This window comes from Dasypus novemcinctus, chromosome 15 (assembly GCF_030445035.2).
Source record: "Dasypus novemcinctus isolate mDasNov1 chromosome 15, mDasNov1.1.hap2, whole genome shotgun sequence".
Lineage (NCBI taxonomy): Eukaryota > Metazoa > Chordata > Mammalia > Cingulata > Dasypodidae > Dasypus > Dasypus novemcinctus.
In genome coordinates this window covers 23,152,211-23,180,163 of record NC_080687.1, presented here as the reverse complement: position 1 = coordinate 23,180,163, position 27,953 = coordinate 23,152,211, and positions in this window count along the sequence as shown.

Here is a 27,953-nt window from a genome sequence, read left to right as displayed (position 1 = left end):
AACTACTAAATCTAATGTAGTTTGGTAATATTTTTTAAGCATGATTGGACACAAGTGCTTTTTCTAAATCTGCTGAGATGATCATATGATTTTTCTAATTTATTCTATAATGTGGCAAATTACATTTTCTAATGTTACACTAACATCGAATTTCAGTTGTAAACCCATTTTTTTATTCTTTTTTTAAAAAATATTACATTAAAAAATATGAAGTCCCATTCAACCCCACCGCCCCCACCCCCCATATTTTTAATATGGTAAATATCAATAGATATAACCAACATAACCAATGTTTTGTGGGCCCACTATAATTTTGAAGAATATAAAATGTACAAAAATTATTGATAAAAATATATATATCTTTAAAGAAAATAGAGTGTAAAGGAATCCCAAGGCCAAAATATTTGAAAATTGCTGTTTTACAGAGTACCCTTGAAATTAAAACATACATCTTTCATTTATCTAAGTTCAAAGTGAAGCAATATCTTTATTCTCTTCCAGAATAATATAAGAACTTCAGAATACTGTGCTACAGTTAACACATCCAATATAAATAGTACTATTGTTATACATTTAATTCTATCTTGTTTAATTATAGCTTCAAAAGAAATAGTAATAGAAGTTATTATTTTATTTATATTTGATTCATTTTTACCACTTATTCAACTTTCTTTGCTTAGACTTTCCATCTGGAATCATTTTCCCTTTGATTTTAGAATTTCCTTTATTGAGGGTCAGCTAACTCTCTCAGTTTTTATTTATCTTTATTTTATGTTCATTATCAAAAAATATGTCTCTTGGTATAGGATTCTAGGTTAGCAGCTACTTTCATTGGCACAGTGAAGATATTGTTCTATTGACATTTTGGTCCCGTTGTTGCCAAAAAAATTTCAGCTGTCAAACTCACTGATACTTTCATGAAAGTAATCTTTTTTCTTTGGTTTGAAGCTATATGTATCCCAGAAAAACGTGTTCTTAAACAAATCTATTCCTGTGGGTGTGCCCCCATTGTAAGTAGGACCTTTTGATGAGGTTACTTCAGTTAAAGTGTGTCCCACCTCAATCAGGATGAGTCTGAATCCTATTACTGAAATCCTTTATAAGAGAATGAAATTCAGAAAAAGCTGCAGAAGCCAGAAGCTGAGAGTAATGAAACCAGGAAGAGAAGGGAGAGACTAGTAGATGCTGCCATGTGCCTTCCATGTGGCAGAGAGCCAAGAATTGCTGGCAGCTGGTCTTCAGGAAGAAAGCATCATCGTAATTTGGATATTAGTCTGAATTCTAACTGTGACAGAATAAATTCCCATTGTATAAGCTGAACCATTTCATGGTATTTGCTTTAAGCAGCCTAGGGAACTAAAACAATTTTCTTGAATCTGTAGATCCTATTCCAATTTTGTCTCTGTTACATTCTCCTCCTATCCTCTGGAAATGCGATTATATATATATATTATATATGTTAATTCTTCATCATATTGTCTATGTTTCTTAACCTCTTCCATATTTTCCATCCTCTTTTTCTCCATTTGTTACACCTGGATAATTTATTTTGACCAATCTCCCAATGTTAATATATTAATAATGCAATATTATTAATCATAGTATATAATTAATACATTAATATAATAGTGATATTAATATATTCTCAACTGTCTTATATGCTATTAAATCTATCCATTGGGTTCTTATTTTGAGTTATTGTAATTTTTTTAATTTTCAAAAATTCTAACAGACTCCTTTCAAATCTCTGAGATCACTTTTTACAGTTTCTTGTTCTTTGTAGATCATTTCGATTGAATTTTTTAAAATTCAGTAAGTTTAGTAATTTGATAATCTGTGTCTGATAATTCCACTTTCTGATGTCTTTGCAAGTCTGCTTCTGATCTGTGTCAATTTTTCTGGTTACAATTCCTGATGTTTGGTTATTCTGTGCACTGCTCATTGACTTAGCAGTTTAGGTCTATGATGAAGGAGAGGATTTGCATTTGCTTCTCTAAGTGCCTGGAGATCTAACTTTCCAAGATCACCTAAAACCAAATCTATGGTATAAGTTTCTCCATACCATATCCCCGCCCTAGTGATAGGACCAGGTTGCAAATCTTTGCAGTTGTCAGTCTTAAGACCGCATCTTCTTAGGGAACTATGTTTTTACCTACCTCTTTCTTTTTACTCTGTTCTACCTAGCATGAAGGCAATTTACCCAGCAATTCCCTGAGGGTAAGAGGATTCATTGGGGAGTGCAGGAAGAAGGAGACTAAGCAACTAAAATATGCCAGAAGTATGAGTTATACCAATAGTTGGGCCAATATCAGAAAACTGAATAAATGCGTACAATTTCAAATATGCAAAAAGTGTTACATTTTCTTAGAATGTTAGTGAATGAATCTTCTTCTTCTTCCTTTGTTCTTGTGATATATTTCCTGTATATATTTCTGTATGAATTATATTTTTCTATGACTGTGATTTTCAAAGTAATTTTTCCAAACAGATAATAATCATATATGCTGAAAAGGATATTACCAGGAAGTAACAATCTCATGATCTGTCAGCTTTCAAGTGTATAAAACCTTTAAGAAGATTGCAAAAATGAATTTATCCTGAAATTTTAGTCATTTTCAGCAGGAAGTTTGGTCTTAATAACATAGACTTCAACAAAAACAAACAAACCAACAAAAACAGACTTCTGTAATGCCAGAAACAGAAGTGTTCTCTCTCTATCCTTACTCAGTTTTTATTGCCCAGTTTGAATTTATATGGATCTTCACTCCTACACTTACAACCTATTGTATTCTGTGCAGTGTAATGCAGCCTATTTATATTTTGCTTTCCTCTTTTGTCTCATTGAACACCTCCTTGTAGCAATTTTATTGGTAAAGCCTTCCAATCCATTTTCTACCCAAAAGCCAGCTTAGAAAGAAAAAATTTGACCAGATGAGATCATATCACTCCCCTGTTTAAAACACTACAATGTCCTCCCACACTATTGGGAAAAAATCCAAACTCTTAATGGTGAAATAATTAGTATGCTTTGTCTACAATAAAAAAGCCTGACAAGATAAAATTCGTTGACTAACAGTGGTTCTTAAAGTGTGGCCCTGGGAGCAGCAGCATTAGGATCACCTGGGAACTTGTTAGAAATGCAGATTTGGGGGCCCCAGCCTAGAGCTACTGAATCAGAAACTCTGCGGGGAAAAACCAAGCAGTCCGTGTTTTAACAAGCCCTTCCACTGTTTCTGATCCCATTAGGGGGTTCCCAAGCCCTCTTCAGGTTTGATAATTTGTGAGAAGGATTCACAGGACTCAGAAACTGTTATACTCAAGGTTAAGATATTATAAATAAAAATCAGCAAACAGAAAAGGCATATAGGGTGAGGATGGTCAACTACTACACAAGGGAACCGAGAGTATCTACAACCGCAAGCTGGAGAATCCCATCCATCAGCTATGTGGGATCTAAGCCCCCTCTCGATTTAGAGGTGGAGTGGACATCACCATCCCAGGATCTACAGGATGGAAGAATAAAATATGGAATAGAGTAGACTTACTGGTATCCACTATAGAACTATTGTGACTAGCAATGGAAGAAATTGTATCATTGATGTGGAGACAGTGGTCAAAGGAGTTGCTGAGGGCAGGGAGAGGGAAGAAGAGATGTGATAATGGGGCATTTTCGGGACTTGGAGTTGTCCTGAATGATATTGCAGGGACAGATGCAGGGCATTATATACCCTGCCATAACCCACTGAATGGACTGGGGGAGAGTGTAAAGTAAAATGTAAACTATAATCCATGTGGTGCAGCAGTGCTCCAAGATGTATTCACCAAATGTAATGAATGTGCCACAATGATGAAAGAGGTTATTGATGTAAGAGGAGGTGGGGGGGGGTATGTGAGAACCTCATATTTTCTAATGTAACATTTTTTGTGATCTATGTATCCTTAAAAAAAAGACAATTTAAAAATTACTAGGGAAGTGGACTTGGCCCAATGGATAGGGTGCCCGCCTACCACATGGGAGGTCCGTAGTTCAAACCCCAGGCCTCCTTGACCCATGTGGAGCTGGCCCATGTGCAGTGCTGAAGTGCGCAAGGAGTGCCCTGCCACACAGGGGTGCACCTGCGTAAGGGAGCCCCATGTGCAAGGAGTGCGCCCCGTAAGGAGAACTGCCCAGCGCAAAAGGAAGTGCAACCTGTCCAGGAATGGTGCCACACACACAGAGAGCTGACACAACAAGATGACGCAACAAAAAGAAACACAGATTCCCGGTGCTGCTGATAAGGATAGAAGCGGTCACAGAAGAACACACAGCAAATGGACAAAGAGAGCAGACAACTGGGGGGTGGGGCGGGGGGAGAGAAATTTTTTTAAAAAATGGCTAAAAATAAATAAATTTTTTTTAAATAAAGAAAAGGCATATAGGGAAGAGTCCAGGAAAAGTCAGGCTCGAGCTTCCAGGTGTCCCCTCCTAGTGGAGTGGTACAGGGATGTGCTTAATTCTCCTAGCAATACTGTGTGACAACACATGCAAAGTGTTGCCAATCAGGGAGACTCACCTGAGTCAGAGTTTTTACTGCGTGTCAATCATGTAGTATTCTGTACTTGCATAACTGACCTCAGTTATTCAGATGCCAGCCACTCCCTCCAAACCTTCCCTCTGCCAGAACAAAAACAGGCTTTCACTATAAATGGCATTATTAGGATAAATTTTTCTGGTCAAATTGGCACAGTATGGCCCAAGGCCACAGGCATACAAAAACACTTTTATGGGAAGCAGACATGGCTCAATGGATAGGGCTTCTGCCTACCATATAGGAAGTCTAGGGTTCGATATCTAGGGCCTCCTGGCCCGTGGGTGAGCTGGCCCATGCAGAGTGCTTCTGCATGCATAGAGTGCCACCCCGCACAGGAGTGCCCCCCGTGTAGGAGTGTGCCCCACACAGGAGTGCCCCTTGTTCGAGGAGTGCCCCCCGCGCAGGTAGAGCCTCCCGCAGCAGGAGTGCTGCCTGCTCAGGAGTGGTGCGGCTCACGCAGAGAGCTGACGCAGCAAGATGACGCAACAAAAAGAGACATAGCAAAGAGATGATGAGAGACGAACTAGGTGACGCAAGAGGATGATCGCCTCTCTCCCACTCTGGAAGGATGGGTTCCCAGAGCCACCTAATGAGAATACAATAGACACAGAAGAACACACAGCGAATGGACACAGACAGTAGACAATGGAGTGGGGTGGGGGGAGTGGGGAGAAATAAAACAACCAGAAGTACTTTTATCAGGCAGAATATTCCAGGGACCTAGGGGTTATCTCTCAGGGGCCACCCAAGGGCCATTACTGAAGATAGGTCTTTGGAATGTGCAGGTTTTGAACAACCCAGGCCTCTTGAGTTTACCTTTTACTTAATGCATACTGCTCAAGTTTGAGAACAACTGACTTAACCTAAGAGTGTTCAGAAGTCTTATAGATTCTTGAATTGGTTCAAGGATGTCAGAAAGGACCCAGATTCTTTTCATCTCTCTGCTTTGACATCTTGCTATTGGATTTATACTCAGGCTGGGAGGAAAATGTCTATAACCATTTTAGGCATCATATCCAGAAATGACATGAGTCCTCTTTTTTTCATAGATGAGTCATCTTTTTTCGTAGTTCTCTCTTTGGAATGAAGAAACTTTCCTAGAGGCTCTCCAATATGCTTTTCTTCTTGTCTTATTGCCAAGAGTTTATTTTAAAAAACATTTATTGAGCATCTATTATATACCAGACTCTGCTCTAGGAGTTGGAGTTACAGTAGTTAATAAGGATCATATAGTTGGGAGGATCATATAGTTAGTTTACGTGATTATTCCTGAATCAGTCATTCAAACAATCAGGCCCACTTCTGGCATTGGGAGTGGGGTCAGCTTCCCAAGGTTTGCTTTACATAGATATCGGAACAAAATTTGGGCTTTGTTAGGAAGGAAGAAGGGATGAATACTAAAGCAAGCTATAGTAACCACTCAGTTTTGGTCAGGGAAACAGAAGCTACTCTATGTATTCCAAGCATGAAGGAATTTAATATAGGGAACTGATGCTTAAATGCTTGAAGACGGGGAGAAAATGACAGGGAAGCCACCGCCAGGGATCTCAACCCATAGCACCAAAGCAGGTGCTCTCAAATGCTTGTCCTCAACTGAGACACTCAACTGCTGCAGAAGTCCCACCAGCTAGCTCAGTCAGTAGTACCACTATAGATTTTTCTTCTTTTTATTTTTTTATTCCCCTCCCCCACCTCTGTCCTGCTGTTTTTTGCTGTCTGTGTCATTCATTGTTTGATCTTCTGTATCTATTTCTCTTTTTGTCTTCTCATCTTTCTTTTCTAGGATTCACCAGGTTTCGATCCTGGGGACCTCCAGTATGGAGAGAGGTTCCCTGTCAATCGCACCACCTCAGTTTGTGGTCTCTGCTGCATTTCACCTTGACTGTCCCCTTGGTTTCTCTTTTGTTGTGTCATCATCTTGCTGCATGACTCACTTGAATGGGCACTGGCTCACCACGCAGGCACTTGGCTCACCACACAGGCACTGGTTTCGCTGCACGGGCACTCACCTCACGGGTACTGGCTTGCTGCGCAGGCACGCTTCTCTTCTTCTCAACCCAGGAATTGAACTCAGGTCCTCCCATATGGTAGGCAGAGACCCCGTCACCTGATTCACATCTGCTTCCCTACAGATTTTTCTTAAGAAGCTCAATGGAAAGCTGCTTCAAACCACATCTGCAATGAAAATTTATTATCGCCCCTATTTTCTGTAGGTCAGAAATTTGGGAGCAACTTAATTGGGCAGTTCTGCATCAGGATATCTCCAGAAGTTGCAGTTAGGATGTCGGCCAGGGTTGAAGGCTTGACTGAAACTGGATAATCACTTGATGGCAAGATTGTGCAGGTTGTTGGCAGAAAGCACCAGTTCCTCACCACGTGGACTCTCCATTAGTGTTCCTTGAGTGTCGTCACATCATGGCAGGTCATGTCCCCCAGAAGGAGTGATCCAAAAGAAAGCAAGGCAGAAACTACAATATCTTTTATAGCCTGGCCTTAGAAGTCACACACCTTCATGTCTGCAATACCCTATTGGTTATACATGTCTGCCCTCTTCAATGAAGGAGGGGTATACACAAGAGCAGGAATACTGAATACCTAGAGGCAGGGATCATTGATGGCCATCATGGAGACCGGCTACCACAACGGTCTGCAAGTGCCTTCATGATCTGCCTCTGCCTTGTTTCTACATTCATCTAATAACACTCTCCATTCCCTCACCATTATCCACTCACACTGGCCTTCTTTTTATTCCTCAAACAAGCCAATCCTATTTCTACCTTGGGGTCTTTGCTCTAGCAGTTCCTCTGCCAAAAATGTTATTTCTAGATCTTTGAAAATAGAAGTTTTCTCATCATTCAGCTCAGATGTCTTTGAAAAGTCTCCCAAAACACCCAATCTGAAAGAGCTCCCTACCTCTTCATCTGTTTTATTTATATCAATTATCACTGTATGAAATGATCTCTGCTTATTTTTCTTACTTGTTTCATACCCCTCTCTCCTCTCTAGAGTCTCAGTTCCATGAATGCCAAGGCGTATGTTTCTCACTCACTGCTGAATCCGTGCAGTCTTGATCAGTGGGTATAGACTCAGTACTTAATTATTTGTTGAATTATTGAAGTCTTGAACTGATTCTTTTTGCTCTAGGTATTTCATTGACTCCTGTAGATCCACTCACCCTTCTCCACCTCGTCTCTGTCCCAGGAATCTGACTTATTTGGACCACAACAGGGGGCCTGGCAAATTGGGTTTGATTAGTGATGTACCCTGACAGGAAAGAGTACAAAAGAAGGAGAGTAAGATTTCCTGGCTCCTTTGCTATAAAGTTGCCTTGGGTTGCTTGTGTCCTTTGACTTCAAGTTACCATTCTCTCAAGACAGCTCTTTACCACCACCCTTTCATTCTAGGCCTGGTAAATACTCCTCCATTTTCCATACTTGAGGATGGTTACAGTTTGACGGCTATTAGTTCCATTACAGCTCTATCTCTTAGGCTTTGCCTTCACTCCCACCTTTATAAATAGCTCCACTGGAATCAAACTCTCCTTAGATCATCCTATTTCCATTGGGCCCTGATCAATAAACCTTCTATAAAGTCTGACAGGTCCAGCCTTGCATGGTAGTGTTTAGTCTATGAAGAAAAGAGTCCTTCCTCTCTCTGTTTACCCCTCCCCTGTGGCCAGGCAGTGACAGCAGCAATGCAGTTAGGATGTCAGCCAGGGTTGAAGGCTTGACTGAAACTGGAGAATCACTTGATGGCAAGCTTGTGCAAGGGACAGTGGGAGAGTGCAGCACAGAGAGGCAGCTACAGCGGGGGGGCCGATTCACCTGTGGAAGGGGGACCCCTCCTTTCTCCAAATACACCACAGAGGAAGGTGAACTTTGAGAGAAGAAGAATGCTGATATTTGGGTTATGGATAAAAGGAGCTGATTCCAGTAGCTTTTTTTCTTTTTCTCCACCAAGTAAGAGGCCAATTAGCTAGTGGTAAGATAAAGAAACTGGCACAATTTCCCATTTGACCGGGGTGTGTGTCTGCTGACAAGTGCACAGTAAGGCAATGGCAGGAATAGGCACTGGCTCCCACAAGCCACTGCTTTCTCCCTTGCTGTCCTGGCTCACAGGGAAGAGTATGTGGGAAGGAAATAAGACCAACTAAGTAATTACGCATTAATACATAAGCATGGAACCTGACTGGGCTAGTGTGCTAACTCCAGTACTCATGAAATTTTCTTGCAGCTCTGACCTTTGGGGAAAGTCTCAGGATATTAGTATGTATGAAATGCCTGCCTCTGGTTTTGAGGAGTTACAGAACTGTTAATTTTTCCTCCGTCTTGCCGAATATGTTTGGTGGCATCCAGGGAGCAACACACTATGCTTCCTCTGGCTACTTTTCCAATTGTAAGTTTTGGAAGCTGCTAACCTAAGACTCTTATCCTATGGGAAAAGGCTTTGATTCAAAATTCAAAGCCATTGAATTTCAATCCAGTCAAAGTCAAATTTTTCATTAAAATTTCTATTAACCTTTTCCCCAAAGAGTAACTGTAAATTGATTCTTAACCCATTTTTAAAGGGTAAAAAAAGTAATACTCAGCCCAAGGTGTTTCACATATCTGAGACCCTTCCCTTCTACTCTCAAATCCCCATCCCAGAGAACAGTTCAGCTGTATAGAGAGGTAAGGCAGCCTATTTTAAGAAATAGAAAATTACCATGAATGTGGAATAGTGTCAAGGGTTCTAGCATATCAAAGTCAAAAAATACTGCCCCTGTCTTTACCGTTTGCCGGAAAAACCTTCTGACTTACAATACTTATTAAGTAAAACTGTTGAGCTTCTTTCATCTTTCTGTGTTTCAGGGTTCCTGTAGACCTACCTTGCCCTTGATGGGGCTATAAGAGGTTAATAAAATAATTTAAAAAATTAACACTTCAGGAAGGCATGTGGCTCAAGCAGTTGCATGCCTATCTCTCACATGGAAGGTCCCAGGTTAAGTTCCCGGTGTCTCCTTTTTTTTTGTTTTCTTTTTAAATTTCTTGCCCTCCCCCCAATTGTCTGCTCTCTGTGTCCATTCACTGTGTGTTCGTCTGTGACCAATTCTATCCTTATCAGCGGCACCAGGAATCTGTGTTTCTTTTTGTTGCATCATCTTGTTGTGTCAGCTCTCCATGTGTGCAGCGCTATTCCTTGGCAGGCTTGGACTTCCTTTCGCGCTGGGCGGCTTTCCTTATGGGGCACACTCCTTGCACGTGGGGCTCCCCTACGCGGGGGACACCCCTGTGTGGCAGGGCACTCCTTGCGCGCATCAGCACTGCGCATGGGCCAGCTCCACATGGGTCAAGGAGGCCCAGGGTTTGAACCGCGGACCTCCCATGTGGTAGGTGGATGCCCTATCCATTGCGCCAAGTCCACTTCCCAAAGTGTCTCCTAAAGAAGACAAACAACAAGCAGACAGTGAGCAAAAACAATGAGCAAAACAAGCAAAAACAAAATGAGCAGGGAGCAGACATGGCTCAAGCATTTGAGCACCCGCCTCCTACATGGGAGTCCTGGGTTCAGTTCCTGATGTCTCCTAAACAAAAAACAAACAGATAATGAGCAAAAAACCAATGAGGGAAGCGGATTTGGCTCAACTGATAGAGCATCCACCTACCACATGGGAGGTCCAGGGTTCAAACCCTGACCTGTGTGGTGAGCTGGCCCACATGCAGTACTGATGCACACAAGGAGCGCCGTGCCACACAGGGGTGTCCCCTGCATAGGGGAGCCCCACGCACAAGGAGTACACCCCATAAGGAGAGCCACCCAGCATGAAAAAACCACAGCCTGCCCAGGAGTGGCACCGCACACATGGAGAGCTGACGCAGCAAGATGATGCAACAAAAAGAGACACAGAGTCTCAGGGCCACTGACAAGAATACAAGCAGACACAGAAAAACACACAGCGAATGGACACAGAAAGCAGACAACTGGGGGGTGGGGAAGGGGAGAGAAATAAATAAAAAATAAATCTTTAAAAAAACCACCACCTCAACAACGAGCAGACAACAAGCAAAAACAATGAGCAGGAAAGCGGATGTGGCTCAAGTGTTAGGGCTTCCACCTACCATGTGGAAGGACCCAGTCGACCCCTGGGGTCTCCTGTTAAAAAAGAAAGAGAAAAGCATGCCTGGGCAGCAACCCAGTGCCCACATGGCAAGCTGAGTGCCTGTGTGGAGAGCCGAGTGCCCACACGGTGTGCTGAGTGCCTGTGTGAGTGCCTGTGCGATGAGCCAGTGCCCACACAAGTGAATTACACAGCAAGATGATGACACAACAAAAGAGAGATGAAGGGGAGAGTCAAGGTGAAGCACAGCAGAAAACAAGAACTGAGGTGGCACAGCTGACAGGGAACCTCTCTCCACATCAGAGGTCCCCAGGATCGAATCCTGGTGAATCCTAGAGGAGAAAAAAATGAGAAGAAAAGACAAAAAGAGAAAGGGATACAGAAGATCACACAGTGAATGGACACAGATGGCAAAATCAGGGCAGGAGTAGGGAGATAAATAACAACAAATAAACAATGAGCAAAAAAAAACAATGAGCAGACAAAGAGTACAAACAAAGAGTACAAACAACGAGCAAACAGAGGAGGGAGCCATCTTGGGGTGGGAAAATATAACACATTTTTCTCTGATTATAAAAATAATTATTCTGTAGAAAATTTAAAAATAGAAAATGACAAAAAGTACATGTTTACTTTTCATAGAAAAATTCAGATACCGTATTAACAATTTTAAGAGAAAAGAACCAGCAAATACACCTTTAAATATACTCATAAAACAGTCACAATAGAAGTACCAACAGGGAAGTGGATGTGGCTTAACTGATAGAGTGTCTGCCTACCATATAGGAGGTCCAGGGTTCAAGCCCAGGGCCTCCTGGCCCGTGTGGTGAGCTGATCCACGCTCAGTGCTACGGCGCACAAGAAGTGCCATGCCACGCAGGGGTGTCCCATGCACAAGGAGTGTACCCTGTGAGGAAAGCCACTCCATGTGATAAAAGTGCAGCCCACCCAGGGGCGGTGACGCACACACGGAGAGCTGATGCAGCAAGATGATGCAGCAAAAAGACACAGATTCCCGGTGCCGCTGAGAATGCAAGTGGACGCAGAACACACAGCAAATGGACTCAAGAGCAGACAATAGGGCGGGAGAGAAATAAACTAAATCTTAAAAAAAAAAAAAAAGTACCAACACACAAGTGAAAATGAAAAATAATAACTATTAATTTTTCCAGCAAAATGACATTTAATGTGGAATTTTCTCTGAGAATAATCTGGTACCTTACACTAAATAAAATGAAAAAGCAGTTTAAGATAAAGTCACTTTTTGCCAAATACGTGACTACCCATCTCCCATCATTTCAGATACAAAATAAACCAAGTCAAAAATGTTTGTAACAACAAAAAGACAAATAACCCAATTTAAAAATGGGCAAAAGACTTGAATAGACATTTCTCCACAGAAGATATACAAGTCGCTAAAAAGCACATGAAAAGATGCTCAACATCATTGGTCGTCAGGGAAATGCACACCCAAACCACAGTGAGATACTATTTCTCAGCCATTTGGGATGGCTATTATAAAAATAAAAAATTTAAGAAAAAAACAGAAAATAACAAGTTTTGGCAAGGGTACTGAGAAAGTGGAACACTTTACATTGTTGGTGACATTGTAAAAAAGGTACAGCCACTCTGGAAATGGGTTTGGCAGTTTCTCAGAGAGTTGAACATAGAATTATCACATGTTTTTTGAAATATATCCAAAAGAAGTGAAAACAAGGACTCAAATATTTTTATACCAATGTTTAAAGCAGCAGCATTCACAATAGGCACAAGGTAGAAACAACCCAAGTGTCCATCAACCAGTGAATGGATAAAATGTAGTATATATACAACATGGAATATTGTTTGCCATAAAAAGGAGTGAAGTTCTGACACATGCTACAAATGGATGAACTTTGAAGACATCATGTTGATTGAAATAAGCCAGACACAAGAAGACATATAGTGTAGGATCTCGCTTATGTAAATTACCTAGAATAAGCAAATTTCAAAGGGACAGATGGTAGATTACAGGTTAACAGGAGCTGGTGTGGGGGTGAGGAGTTATGTCTTAATGGGCATGGAGTTTCTGAATGAGGTAATGAAAAAGCTGGGTGATGGCTGTATAATATATATATATTTTTTGAGGTACCGGGTGCTGGAGATTGAACCCAGGACCTCATATGTGGGAACCTGCACTCAACCACTGAGCCACATCAGCTCCCCTGAGTTGGCTTTTTCATTTGTTTTGCTTATTGTTTATTTTTTCGGGAGACACAGGAACTCAACCCAGGACCTCCAATGTGGAAAGCAGGTGCTCAACTACTTGAGCCACATCCTCTTTCTGGCCCCATAATATTTTGAATGTAATTAATATCACTGACTTGTACATTTAAAAATGGTTAAAATGCAAAATTCTGAGAGAGAGAGAGATAGACAGACCAAAAAAATTTTTAAAAGGTTTGGAGTGGGAAGAAGAGATGTGATGTGGGGGCATTTTCAGGACTTGGAGTTGTCCTGGGTGGTACTGAAGGGACAGTTACTGGGCATTGCGTGTCCTCCCATGGCCCACTGGGTGGACTGGGGGAGAGTGTAAACTTAAATGTGGACCATTGACCATGAGGTGCAGCAAGTGCTCAGAGATGTGTTCACCGAGTGCAGTGAGTGTCCCATGATGTTGGAGGAGGAGGTTGTTGTGGGAGGAGTGGAGTGAGGGGTGGGGGATATATGGGAACCTCATATTTTTTTAATGTAACATTAAAAAATAACTAAATAAAGATAAAGTAAAAATAAAAATAAAAAGGTTTGGAGTCCAGAAACTTGAAGAATCTAAACTGGTTGTTAGAACTGATTTCTAAGGCTATTTATTAAAAACTGCATATCTTCACTGAAATAAACAATTATCAATTAGATTTATTATATTGAGGTCTTCTTTGTGGCCTAATAATAAAATCAGTTTTTATGACCTTCAAAGGACACTAGAAAAGAAGGTTCTCTGTTTTCAGGATACAAAGTTTTATTTATAACAGTTGAACCAACTTTATTATGTTCGGATTGTCCAGTTTGTTCCTCCAATTTCAAACTGATGACTTATATCACGCATTTAGTGGTTTCTATTGTTGGGTCACTTTTACATGTGAAAGTTAAATTTTATTTTTTCTTTGATCTTCAGTCTTAAATTGGACTTCAAGAGAAAAGAGAGATGACACATAAACTGAAAATACCATCTTGAAACTAAAATGTTTACATATTGTTTTGTGATCCTTCTTCAGAAATATTACAGATTATGTACATTTCTCCATTTCATTAAATGTTTGCCAAATAGAAAATTCTCAGTGTCTGTACACTATTAGCGTTATTCAGTTTAGCATGGATTTTTACATCATTTTTCTATTTTTGAATAGTTCATTTCTACTTTTTATTAAAAATTTTAAAAATGTAAATTATAAATTATAATTTTATAAATTACAAAAATAACATAAATTATAATGTATAAATGTATACTGTAATGTATGTCTTTATATTTAAATATTTCCAAACATCTCTGATTATTTCTTACGAAAAAATTCCAGAGGTTATGTTGTTGGGTCAAACAGTAAGCGTATCTTACTTTGTGTGAAGCACAATGACAAATTGCCTTCTGTATTGATTGTATCAATTTATAACCCCTACCATCAGAGGAGGAGGTGTCTTAAGAGAAATAACTTGGAAGTTTCTCTGAGTTTGTTAAAATAGAATTCTATCAAAATATTTGGCAAACTATGAATCTGGCTGGCCCCGAGTTGCTTGAAATCCAAGGGCTGAAGATGCCTAGGAGGGTATTTGAGAGCCAACTAAAGGTCATATACTCTCTTCCCCATTCAAAGATATACGGTCTTCCCTGGTCTAAAAATCCATTGCATTTAGGTTACTGCTCTGGGTGAAAACTTTGAAAGTACAACCATTAGGAAAAGATGTTAAGAATAAGCTTTCCGGGGAGGTGGGAGTGGGAAGAGGAAGACGGATGCTGTGTAGACTGGTATGGCCTAGAGAGGGCAAGTTTGTTTGAGTGTCCCCATGGTGACCTATGAACCTAGAGCTTCTTGCACTGAGCGCCCAGAACTAGTAAAGAAGCGAAATCCTCCTCAGGCTTGCCAGCTTCCTAACACTGCCTAAGGCCAGGCTCCACCCAAGCAACCAGGCAGGAGAGTTTAACACACTTAATTAGCTGGGGAAAGGAGTCTAACCTGAAGTATAACAACAACTTGAGATGATAAACTTGATGACTTACAAACTGCATTCGTTCACAGTTTCACCAGTTATCTAGGAAGAGGTGTGTTCCTCCAGTTATGTATTTATCACCTCAGAAGGGCCAGTAGATGTAGTCAGGAGAATCTGGGGTACTGACTGGGGAGTCTAGGCCAGATACTGTTTCATGTCTCCCTGGTTCCACACCCCTTGACTCAACACAAGAGTTTCTTCTTCAATGAAATCTTCCTGGCTGCTCCTAAATACAGTGGAGCACTCCTTTGTGTCATTGTGTCCAATACATATCTCCATTGTTGATATTTTATACCATATTACTGTTATTAATGTTAGTCTCTCTGACTAATTGAGGGCAGGGAATATGCTTTTTCTCTGTAACCCCAGTGTTTAGCACAGTGCAGTTTATATGCACTCAATAAAGACATTTAAGACATGAATGCTGAATTTTGAAGAATGAATGAGATAATCCAATGATAATGGAAAATGTCAATACCAAAGATAAAATGTGAAATAATATTGGCAAGTAGCAAGATACATGATAACAATTTTATGCTAAGAATTTATTTCCCTAAACCTTTGTAATCTTATTTATATAACTGTGAAATTCACCTACAACATAAACCAATCCACTATCCTACTGGATCAAATCATGAGATTCAAATTGAAGTACAACTAGGCAACTTTCCAGTTAATTTGACTAAAACAGATAGCCACAAATTTGATTAAAACAGGGAGCCTAAGTGGAGACCAACTTCCCAAGGAATTCTCTAAACCCCATTGTGGTGTCTAGTTGCAGCATTAAGAGTTTTCAGAAAGGAAATTGCTTTGATTGTGCTTAGAATTTCAAACCAATTACTTGAATTTGTAATCACTATTTTTGGCATTCATTCAATCATTCATTTAAATAATGTTTCCTGTCATGTAATAATTATGCCAGGTCCTAAGATAAAAAGATGAATCAATCCTGGTTCTTGATTTCTAGGAATTCAACATTTAATGAACAGGTGGGGTTGAATGAAGATTTCTATTTCCATCAATATGGCAGGCTAGCTCTTCTAAACAATCCTCCAGAATGAAATGATTAAAAACATGTTAAAATTAGTTTTAAAATGCATTGCTGAGGGAAATGGATGTGGCTCAAGCAGTTGGGCTCCCGTTTGCCATACAGGAGATCCAGGATTCCATGCCCAGAGCCTCCTGGTGAAGGCAAGCTGGCCCACGTGGAATGCTGTGCAGGAGTGCCACTCCATCCAGGAGTGCCAGTCCAACATGGAGAGCTGGCACAGCAAAATGATGCAACAAGAGACACAGAGGAGAGACAATAAGAGATGTAGCAGAACAGGGAGCTGAAGTGGCACAAGAGAACAATCACCTCTCTCCAACTCCAGAGGGTCCCAGGATCAGTTTCCAGAGCTGCCTAATGAGAATACAAGCAGACACAGAAGAACACACAGTGAATGGACACAGAGTGCAGACAATGGGGAGGTGGGGGGGGGGGCAGAAATAAATAAATAAATAAATAGATAAAGAAATCTTCTTTAAAAATGCATTGCTGAGAAGGCATAAGATAAAGAAAATCCAGGGAAGCAGATGTGGTCCAACTGATAGAGCATCTGTCTCTCATATGGAGGGTCCAGGGTTTGATCCCCAGGGCCTCCTGACCTGTGTGGTATGCTGGCCAACGTGCAGTGCTGCTGTGCACAAGAAGTGCTGTGCCATGCAGGGGCGCCCCCACGTAGGGGTGCCCCACTTGCAGGAGTATGCCCCACAAGGAAAGTCGCCCCATGTGAAAAATGTGCAGCCCGCCCAGGAGTGGCACCACACACAGACAGAGCTGATGCAGCAAGATGATGCAACAAAAAAGAGACACAGTTTCCCAGTGCTGCCAGGATAATGCAAGCGGACACATAAGAACATACAGCAAATGGACACAAAGAGCAGACAAGGGTGGGGTAGGGGAGAGAAAGAAAGAAAATAAATCTTTAAGGAAAAAAAAAGAAAATTCACAGAGGCCAAAACCAATGGGATCAGAAATCCTTGCAAATGCAAAAAAATAAAAATTAAAAAATGGATTTTACCTTAGGCCAAACCCTTGGGATGTCCAACAGTAGTCTATTTCCATAAAACTAGAACTTCACTTCAGTTTAAGGGTAAATGAGAAATAAATTTCCCATGTAGAAAAGAATAGCAAAGAAACTTCTCTTTCTCAACTCTGATGCTGTGTGGAATGGGAAAATACTTCTCTCTTGAGAATTTGAAAACAGAAGCCAGCTCTCATGCAAGTTTATAGTCTGAATTTATACTAGTTATCATATGGTTTGAAGAACTCCAAGCAGAGATTTTAATTTAATTTAACCTTAAGCAGATGTTAAAAGAAAAAGCAAATTCCCTTTGGAAGAAATCACCTTAGACCCAGACCTACATGTAAAATTCCAAAGACATTGGCAGCTCAGGGTATATACAAATAAATAAAATATATGAGGAAACAAGGTACTACAACTGAGAACCAGACAAAGATTCCAGATATTAGAACTACTAGGCACAGATTATAGAATGTTTAATTGACTGAAAAATAAGAGAAGCTCAACCATTACATCAAAGAACAAATTAGAAAAATAATTAGTATTAAAAATGAAAAATATAATGGAAATTTTAAAAATCAATGGACTCAGGACCTGGCTGTCACATGGACAGTCCAGAGATTCAGGTCTCCTGAGTATACACCAACCCCAGCGCCAACCATAGGTTCAGTAAAAGTGACAGAAAAGGCATGTGTAGAAAGGTCACTTCTGAGTCCAACTCCATCACACTCAGGAACACAAACTCCAAAGAAGGGCCAACTGACATGGCACTGAACTCCAGAGTCATCTGCCATAACCATAAAACCTGTGGTTCTCTGTAGCCCTCAGGAGAACCAGTACCTGGGGTTGTATCTACTTTGGCTGTCTCTGAGACCCTGCTGAGGCTTGTGTAAACACGACCCCTCTGATGACCTCCCAACTCTTTTTTGGAGACTCATAGCCATATAAACTCATTTGTCCTTTCCATTTCCCCCTTATATTCAAGGTCAAAAAGAATTTTTTTAACACCCAATATTACATGTAGGCTTTGATATTCTGCTAGTCTGAGTTGACCCTTTTATTCAAGGTCTTTTTCTAGTTACATCATCAGCTGGTGCTTGGTAGTAATCCCTTGGCACCAGGGAGGCTCATCCCCAGGAGTCATGTCCCATGCAGGGGGAAGGTAATAAATTTACATGCTGAGTTTGGCTTAGAGAATGGCCACATTTGAGCAACATGGAGGATCCCAGGAGGTAAGTCTTAGGCAACCTGCAGCTCTAGGCTTAGTTCATATTTCAGGCACACAGGCTCATAAGCATAGTCATCAGTATCAAAGTCTCATTGTTGGACCATCCTTCTTTATTGGTCTTTGCCATTGCACTTGGGGGATTGTTGCTGTTCCACTGGGAAATGTGACAGAGCCTTAGCAGACTTGCAACTCCTACCCTCTGGTTTATTAGACTTATCCTGGCCAGCTAACAGGGAGGTGAAGAAGGTCAACCACCACACCAGGGAGCTAAGAGTGCTTACAACTGGAAGCAGGAGAACTGCATCCATCATCCATGTGGAATCTAAGTCCCCTCTCGATATAGAGGTGGAGTGGACATAACCATCCCAGGGTCCACAGGATAGAGGAATAGAGTATGGACTAGAGTGGACTTACTGATCCTGTACTATGGAACTATTGTGATTAGTAATGGAAGAAATTGTAGCATTGATGTGGAAAAAGTGGCCATGGTAGCAGCTGAGGGTAGGGAGAGGAAGAAGAGATATGATGTGTGGGCATTTTCAGGCCTTGGATTTGTCCTGGGTGGTACTGCACCTGGGTGGACAGATGCTGGACATTGTACATCCTGCCATGGCCCACTGGGTGGACTGGGGGAGAGTGTAAACTGCAATGTAAACCATTATCCATGTGGTGCAGCAGTCCTCCAAAATGTATTCACCAAATGCAATGAATGTCCCACAATGATGAAAGAGGTTGTTGATGTGGGAGGACTGGGGTAAGGGGGGTAGGGGATATATGGGGCCCTCATATGTTTTTGAATGTAACATTAAAAAAAAATTTTAAAAATCAATGGACTGAACAAATAGATATTACTGAAAAGAGAATTAATGATCTGAAAGATAGAGTTGAAGAAATGATCTAGAATGGAATGTGGAGAGACCAAAAAAAATATTAGAAAGTCAGGTTAAGATAATGTAAAATAGAATGAGAAGTATAATGTATAGTAATTGGAGTTCCAAATGGTGATAAAGAATATGGAAGACGTAAAATTAGAAGGTAAGAGCTGGTTATTTCATAAAACTGTTGAAAGTCACCAATTTTCAGATCAATGAAGCCCAGTGACAATTAAGAAAGATTTAAAAAGTTATGCAGATGAGAGTGAAGTTACAGAATTCCAAATAAAAAGAAATCTTAAAAGCTGCCAGAAAGAAAATATAGATTGCCACAAAGGAAGGGAGATTAGCCTTACTAATCACTTCTGTATTGTAATACATAGAGAAGACTCACTAAAGGTGTTGAGAGAAAAGAATTGTCACTTTAAAATTCTTGCCCAGAACTGCCTTATGCAAATGAAAGTGAAATGCAGATATTTTTAGACCACTCTGAAAGAGTAAACCATCAACAGATTTTCATTAAAGGAAATCCTAAAGAAGGTATTAAAGGGAAAAACATACACAGATCCCCCTCCCCCCAAAAAAGCCACAAAAAACCAGCCAGAACTTCTAAGATGCAACAAAGGATGTAAGAAAAAAATACTAAAATACAGGACAATAATGCATATACATTGGTCTTGCTAGAGAGGAAGTTAGAATTATTAATTAACTTTAGACCTTGCTAGGTATGCAAATTAAATGACTAGGTTAACTACTGAAAGAAATCATACTGTGTATAACTTCCAAACAATGAAAATTGAATAATGATTTTTTAATTTTTGAAAAGAACTGTTGAATATTATTTATTTAGGTCTACACTCTTTTTTTTTATACCCATCTCCTTACTGTCAGAGTGGGAGAGCAGACTCCCTTGCTATCTGCCTTTCTCTAAAAGTCTTCCAATGGAGGGTATCAATGGAGATTGTAAAGTAATAGAGAAAATCCATTGTCCCCTGATTTCTAGTGGCAGCTCCAGTGGCAAATGTCAAATGAGGGCTCCTTGAATTTTTGCTAAGACAGCGTAGCTTCAACTCTCTTTTTCTCTTTGATTTCTTCAGCCCTAGGGCTAGTAACAATTTTCCTCAGATATTAATCTTTGGATAATCTTACATCCCCCATTTTACTCCTCTAGCCCTTCCAATGCTTTTGTAGTCATTTCACATTACATGAAATACATAGGGTAGTTCCTGCTTTTCTATTTGGAAATTGATGTGAAGAGTAAGAAAGAAAGAAAGATAAAAAGAGAAACAGAAAAGAGAGGATAAATAGTACATAATCAGATGACAGAAATAAATACAAATCAGAAATCATAGCAAATGTAAATGGATTAAATTCTCAAGTTGAAAGACAAATATGGTCAGGTTGGACTTTTTAAAAAAAGAAAAATCTAGCTATATGTTGCTAACTAGAGACACAGGTAAAACATGAAGACACAATAATATTAAGTTAATGATGTTAAAATATATAATGGGAAAATAGAAATCAAAAGAAAGTCTATTATATTAGTGTCACACAAAATACACTTTAAGACAAAAAAGTACTGAAGATAATTGGCTTATTATGCAATGATAAAACATTCAATTCAAGGGAGAAAAAATAATTCCATACTTGTGTGTATCCTAATAACATAGTCTTAAATATACAAAGCAGCAATTGAAAAGATAACTAGGCCAAGCTAAAAAATTTTAGTAAAAATAAAATAGATTTGAACCTGTCAATTAAAATTTTGATTGAATGGACATATGAGAAATGTGTACACTTGCTAGTTATTCTCTATTCCCCACTCTGAGATCCATTCTCTGCCCTCCCTTGTCATGTGCTATATTATGGGGGGCTGATCTCACAGATGGAATCACCTAAGCTTGCTTAATATCTGGTTCCAAATTGAAATCAAACAGGGGAGCACCATGAAAGATCAGATAGAGAAGCAGATGTGGCTCAAGTGATAGAGTTTCCACCTACCATATGGTAGGACCTGGGTTCAATCCCTGGGACTTCCTGGTGAAAAAGAAGGAGAGAAAGCATGACCGCACAGCAAGCCAGTGCCCACGTGAATGCTCACATGGTGAGCCAGTGCCCACAAGTGTACCCTCCAAGCTTTCTGCTTGCTTCAGGAATGCAATTCTGGCAATGCTATGTTTCTCTATAACATCACCTCCTGACAAGCGGATCCTATCCCACAGCTTCAGCCTTACCAGGACCTAGTAACATTATTTACTCCTCTGCTCATACACGGCTAGAGTTGGAACCAGTTTCCTACAGTTGGCAGTGACTCAGTGTCTCCACATCTCTTATTGATTACCTTACCTGTTAACGATCATTCATTAAATTCTTTTCAGTTAAACACTTGAAAGTTTCTTCCTAGGACTTTGACTGATTCAGTATTTGATGACTGGAAAATACATTCTTTTTAAGTAGAAATAAAATATCTTACACTTGCTAGGCCAAAAGCTAATCTTAAAAACTTTCGAAAGATGGAATCTCTGACCATAACACAAATAAGTTTAAAAAGTCTACACCAAAATATAACAAAGATCTACCATATATTTAGACATTAAAAATATGCTTTAAGGAAGTGGATGTAGCTCAAGTGATTGGGCTCTGCCTACCATATGGAAGGTTCAGGTTTCGATTCCTGGGGTCTCCTGGTGAAGGCAAGCTGGCCCGCATGGCGAGCTGGCCCACATGGACTGCTGACCCACATGGAGAGCTGGTGCAGCAAGATGACACAACAAAGAGAGACACAGAGGAGAGACAATAAAAGATACAGCAGACCAGGGAGATTGAGCATCTCTCTCCCACTCCAGAAGGTCTCAGGATCGGTTGGTTCCCAGTGCTGCCTAAAGCGAAGACAAGAGACACAGAAGAACACACAGCAAATGGACACAGAGAGAAGACAATGAAGGGGATGGTTAATAAGTCTTTAAAAATATATATATATACATATATATATATATATATACTTTAGATACCTTGTGTATTGAAAAATAAATCATAAATTACTTAGATGTGAATAATGAAGAAATATAAAAACATATGGTGGGAAGTGGATGTGGCCCAGCTAGTTGGGCACCAGCCCACCACCACATGGGAGGTCCCAGGTTCGGTCTGGTGCCTCCTAAAAGAAGATGAGCATACCCCATTCCCAAAGCCACAGGAAGCAGATGCCACAAGCCAGCTGACACCACAGACTGCAGTGAGCGGATATGGCTCAGGTCGTTGGGCACTTGCCTTCATGTGGGAGGTCTGGGGTTTGGTTCGGATGCCTCCTAGAGAAGGTGAGCAAACAAGGAGCAGACAGATGAGAGTACCATCTGGAGGAGGGAGAGCTAAAGTTTTTTAAAAATTGAAAAAACAAACGTGGGATACAGATAAAGTATTACATAGGGTACCACCAAGGAGTAAGAATACGACATAGATGCCCATTATTATAGCTTCCTTTAAAAACAAAACAAAAAACAGACTTTAGCTTCTAAGTATTTGGAAAGTTAAAGGGGATCTCTGGGAACTCTCAGCCACAGGTAGCTGGGGAAAGCAGTCTTGCCAGCTCTGCCCAATGTGTACCAATGCCAAGGCCCGGTGGGCAAGGGAACAGCATCTGTACACTGGAACATGCACACTGGCAGACTCCTGCCTACTTCCTTTTCCAAGTAAGCACCACACATCATATCCCGGTGTGAAACTAGGAATCAGGGTTGAGGCCTGGGTCCAAATGGCATGGCAATGCCCCAGGGCCTTGAAGGAGGCCTTAGGGACTGGGTGGGATTGTAGAACCAGAGAATCTCTACCCCAAAAGAGAAGGTGAGAGGTGAAGGCTCTGCCCAGAATACACTTGTGTGAAGGCTCAGCATTCTCTCGAGGTGGCCAATCTCACATCCAGTGCAGTGACTAATCCTTGTATAAAATGTCCAAACCAGGGTGATGATTGTAAAAAATAAAAGCTAGTAAAGTTGTCTGGAACAGAACCCCCAGGGGAGGAGTGACACGGTGGCAGGCACCCGCTGCAGAAGGGGAGGCAGCGAGAGAGACCTCTGGAGGCCGGCGGAGCTGCGGTGGCCAAGTTCCCGCCTACAGTGACACGCAGAGCGCAACCCCACCCAGGGTGCAGGGCGAGCCCGCGCTGCGCCCCCACCTGGGCTTCCTGCGCTCCTGCATGGGTGCCTGCAGGCTACTGCCTCGGATTCTGGGGCTGCAGGTGTGGGCAAATGAATTTCAAGAGCAGGTAGGGTGAGTTAGGCCAGTAATCTATTCAGGTAGGGAGGGATGAGAAATGAGAGCAAGTAATATCATGGATCCCAGGTGAAGAGGAAGGAGCTGAAAAGTGATAAAGAGGGCTGATTTACAGACTACAATTTCCAATTATAGATTATAAATCCTTAGGTTTACTTGCTGGGGGAGAAAGAGGCCAGAATCCGGGTCCAAAGGTGAGAGAGAGCGTTTGGGCCCAGGAGGGCCCAATGATAATGTCCTCAAGGAATATCCAGAGCTGCTCCTGACTTCTGGAGGAAGTCTTCTTCTGAGTGGCAGAATCTTGGGGAGACTCTTCCAGCAGCCATTTTGGGGTTATTGATGCCCCCGTCGACTTCCCACCATTGATTCCCTATCTTACTAGCTGGCCTCACAAAGGGCCATTGTGGGAAATCTGTGGGGACATTTTTGGTTGTCTCAAAGGTTAGGGCCACTGCCGGTACTGTGCATGGTCTGGGATGCTAAATGCTCTGCAACATGCAGGACATTCCCTCAAGATGAAGAATCGTCTTATGCTTGCCCAAATTTCAAAGACCAGCTGGACATTCATGTAGAATGTTTATAGAATGTGTTTATGATTATCGGAGACTAGAATGCAGAATTACATTAAAGGTCCAACCATAGAGTCATGCTCAAAACCAAGTCATGTTTCCATGGTTCTTGGTTAAGTCCTAAAACCTTGCTGTGAAAATGGTGCTGGGGTCCCAAACTCCCCAGAAAGTATGAATGGAGAGTATTTTGTGCATTTTCCCTTTCTACACTTTGAGTGTTCCTTTGGACAATCTCTGGTTTGGAAGTATTTGTTCCTTATCTCTATACCTACCTGCAAAACCATTATGACATGTTGAGAAGTTTTGTAATCAGACTTGAGTTCAAATCCTGATTCTCCCAGTTTCTAGAGCAATTTATGAAATCTCTCCAGACCTTGATGTCTTTGTTTGTAAAGTGGAGTAAAATACCTACTTCATGTGTTCAGTCTGAAAGGTAAATTAGAATGTATGAGTGTCAGGCAGATGGATCAATTTATGTTCCATTCCATTCCATTTTCTTCCCTTTCCTTCCTTTCTTTCCCCTTCTTTCAGCTGTAAGGGGATTCCAATTTTCTTCCTTTAAGCTAATCTTATTCTAACAGGAAGCATGTGTATAACATTGAGATTATCTTTCTTTCTGTAGCTGTCTCTTTGTTTAAAACAAATAAAAAAATAAATACATAAATGCCTACAGTTCTTAACATCTCAGAGGGGTGTGGGCCACTTTGAAATTCTAAGAAACGCCTTCGCCCAGGCACACTTACGCACACACTTATGTACATAATATTAGCTCCATCCAGGAGGGCAGGGTGGCTGTGGTTTCAAAGGACATCTGAAACCACACGCAGCTCCAAGGAAGGCTGCCACGTGTGGTGCTGAGCTGTGTCTGCACTGAGAACCTGGAGTGAAACCTGAAACCAGGTAGAGCGGGACTGGGTTGACTGGCCTGACCCTGTGGCTTAGAGAGGGGCCTGCAGCCCAGTGCTCACACAGACAGCCTAAAGCTTTTTTAAATTTAACAGCTAAACTAATTGTCAAAGGTTGAATCTGCTAACCTAGTGGCTGGATTGCTGTTCTTGCCCCCGATTTCTGCTTCTGGAATCTTTCCTGAAGTTGCATACTCAGTCAAAATGGATGGCAGACCTATTTTGTTCATAGATGTGCAAGTAACTATTATTTTCATTGGCAGTTATAGCTAAAGCAGCTCATTAGCTCAACCACTTGAGGGTGATCAAACAGAATTATTAACTTTGGGGATTTCCAGTTTGGTCTGCCTTAGACCATGACCAGGGAAACTCATGCTAATGACAAGCACGGGCTTAAGTTTTCACCTCATAAAAAGCTATATTTATGCAGAAATCATGAGTTTTTTTCCCTGGAAATTGTTTTATATACCATCTAAACTGCAGGGAATTTTTCATGTGAAAATTGACTAGCAGCGATGCCCAATCGATTGGAATTGGCTGATATAGAAACAAAATAAAATGAAAAATGAAGAATTGAAATAACCAAGAAAAAGTACCGGATTTTCCAATTGGAAGTAACCCAAAAGCTGTGATCAAGAATCCATATTGATTTTTCAGAAACTTTCCAGGGAAAGAACTTGATTGTGGTTAAGGTGTTTTTCTAAGTAACGCAGAATCTTTGTTTCTCTTTCATCTTGCGATAATCATTGTAGATGGCGCAGATACTGGAATGAGCAGATAAGGATTTTAAAGCAGCTATTATAACTATGCTTGATGATATTAAGGAAAATATGCTCATGGTTAATTAAAAGAAAATCTCAGCAGAGAAATAGAAACTTTTAAAAAGAATCTAATGGGTTTGTGAGTACATTTCAGTAATACTGCTTTTAAAATAACCTAATGGAAATTCTAGAACAGAAAAAGATAATCTCTGTAAAAAATTCACTAGATGAGTTTAAGAGTAGAATGAAGATGACAGAAGAGACAGCGAATGACTGACTGATTGAAATTACCCTTTATGAAGACCAGAGAGAGAAATAAAGATGAAAAACTAAACAAACAGAGCCTAAAGAGACTGTGGGACAATATCAAAAAGTCTAACACATTTGTAATTGGAGTCCCAGGAGGCAAGGAGAGGTGCAGAAAAATATTTGAGGAAACAATGCCTGCAATATTCACAAATTTGGTGAAAGTTAAACATTTGCCTAGTTAAGAAACTCAATAAACCCCAAGTTGGATAAATATAAAGAAAATCATGACTTGACATATCATAGATAAGCTGCCAAAAGCCAAATCCTGTAGCAGAGTGAGCAGGAATGTTATGTGTGCCAGAGGGGACCTTGACTCTGTTGGGTCCCTAAGAGTTCCTGTGGTTTGTGTGGTGCTTTGTATCTGGAATGAATCTGTAAAGTACTGCCTTGTCCCAGATATGATCATTTCTTGTTTATTTGTATCTGCCTCCATATACGGGAGACACTAGTGCTCAGAAGGGCAACTTGTTTTTATTTGAATCTCATACAATTTAGAGATATCAATGAAGTGGCTGGATGCCAAATTAATATATAAAAATGAATAACCTTCATTTATACAAACTGCAAATAGAAGGTATGGTGGAATAAAAGATACCATTTATAATAATAACGGTTGTCTTATCGTAGTTATAGTAACTTTAAAATGCTGAGGGACATAGAATGTTCATGGGTAGCAACTCATCCCATCATAAAAATATCTATTCTCTCTAGTTTATTTATAAATTAAACCTGATCCTCTTAAAAATACCAGCAGTATTCAGGTTTTTTTTTTTTAATTAGACAAATAGATTGTAAAGCTTATAAGAAAATTTAGATTGACTATCTCTGGGAAGATGAGCACGAATCTAATTATATAGGTTATATGCTGGAAAGGGAACTGGATGATTGGGGGATAGGGATGGGAAGACTTTTTCCATTGGATATCATTATGGTGTTTGTTTTCATTTTGAATTATAAGAACATATAATTTTTGAAAAATTAAAATAAAAATTGTTTTTAAAATTAGTGGTAGCATTTGTAGCTCAGTGGTTTGAACACCTGCTCCCCATGTACAAAGTCTGGGATTCAATGCCCAGTACCTCCTAAAAAAAAAAAATTAGTTGTCAGATAACTAAACAAGCAAAGGAATCTAGGAAACAAACTATTAATACATTTCCCACATATTAAAACATATTATAATGTGGTATTAGTTCATGAATAAATATATGGAACAATTTAGAAGGTTCAGAAAAAAGTATAACGGGGATTTTATGATATAGTAAAGAAGGATCATGTGGTAATTCTGTACTTAGCTTCCTGTGGCACTGCCAAGCAGCCTACCATAGTAACTGCACCATTTTACATTGGCACCAGCAATGAATGAGTGCACTTATTTCTCTACCCTCTTCAACACTTTTGATTTTCTATTTTTTAATAGCAGCCATTCTTGTGGGTATGAAATGATACCTCATTGTGGATTTTATTTGCATTTCTCTGATAGCTAATTATGTTGAGCATCTTTTCATATGCTTTTTGGTTATTTATATATCTTTCTTTTGACAAATGTCTACTCAAGTCTTTGGTCCATTTTTAAATTGGGTTGTTACAGTGTCTTTTTGTTGTTGAGTTGTAGAGGGTTTCTTTTTATATTATGGATATTAAAGTTATTGAATATGTGGTTTCCTAATATTTCTTTCATTGTGTTAGTTGTCATTTTATTTTCATGATAAAGTCCTTTGAAGGACAAAAGGTTTTTAAAATTTTGATGAGGTCCCATTTATCTATTTTTTCTTTTATCTCCTGTGATTTGGATGTAAAGTCTAAGAAACCATTGTGTAACATAAGGTCCTGAAGATGCTTCCCTACATTTTCTTCTAGGAGTTTTATAGTTCTGCCTCTTATATTTAGGTCTATGATCCTTTTATTAATTGATTTTGGTATAAAGTATGAGATAGGAGTCCTTCATTCTTTTGGAAATGGAGCTCCAGCTTCCCCAGCATCATTTGTTGAAGAGACCATTCTTTCCCAATTGAGTGGTCTTTGCCTACTTGTCTAAAATCATTTGACCATAAATGTGAGGTTTGATTT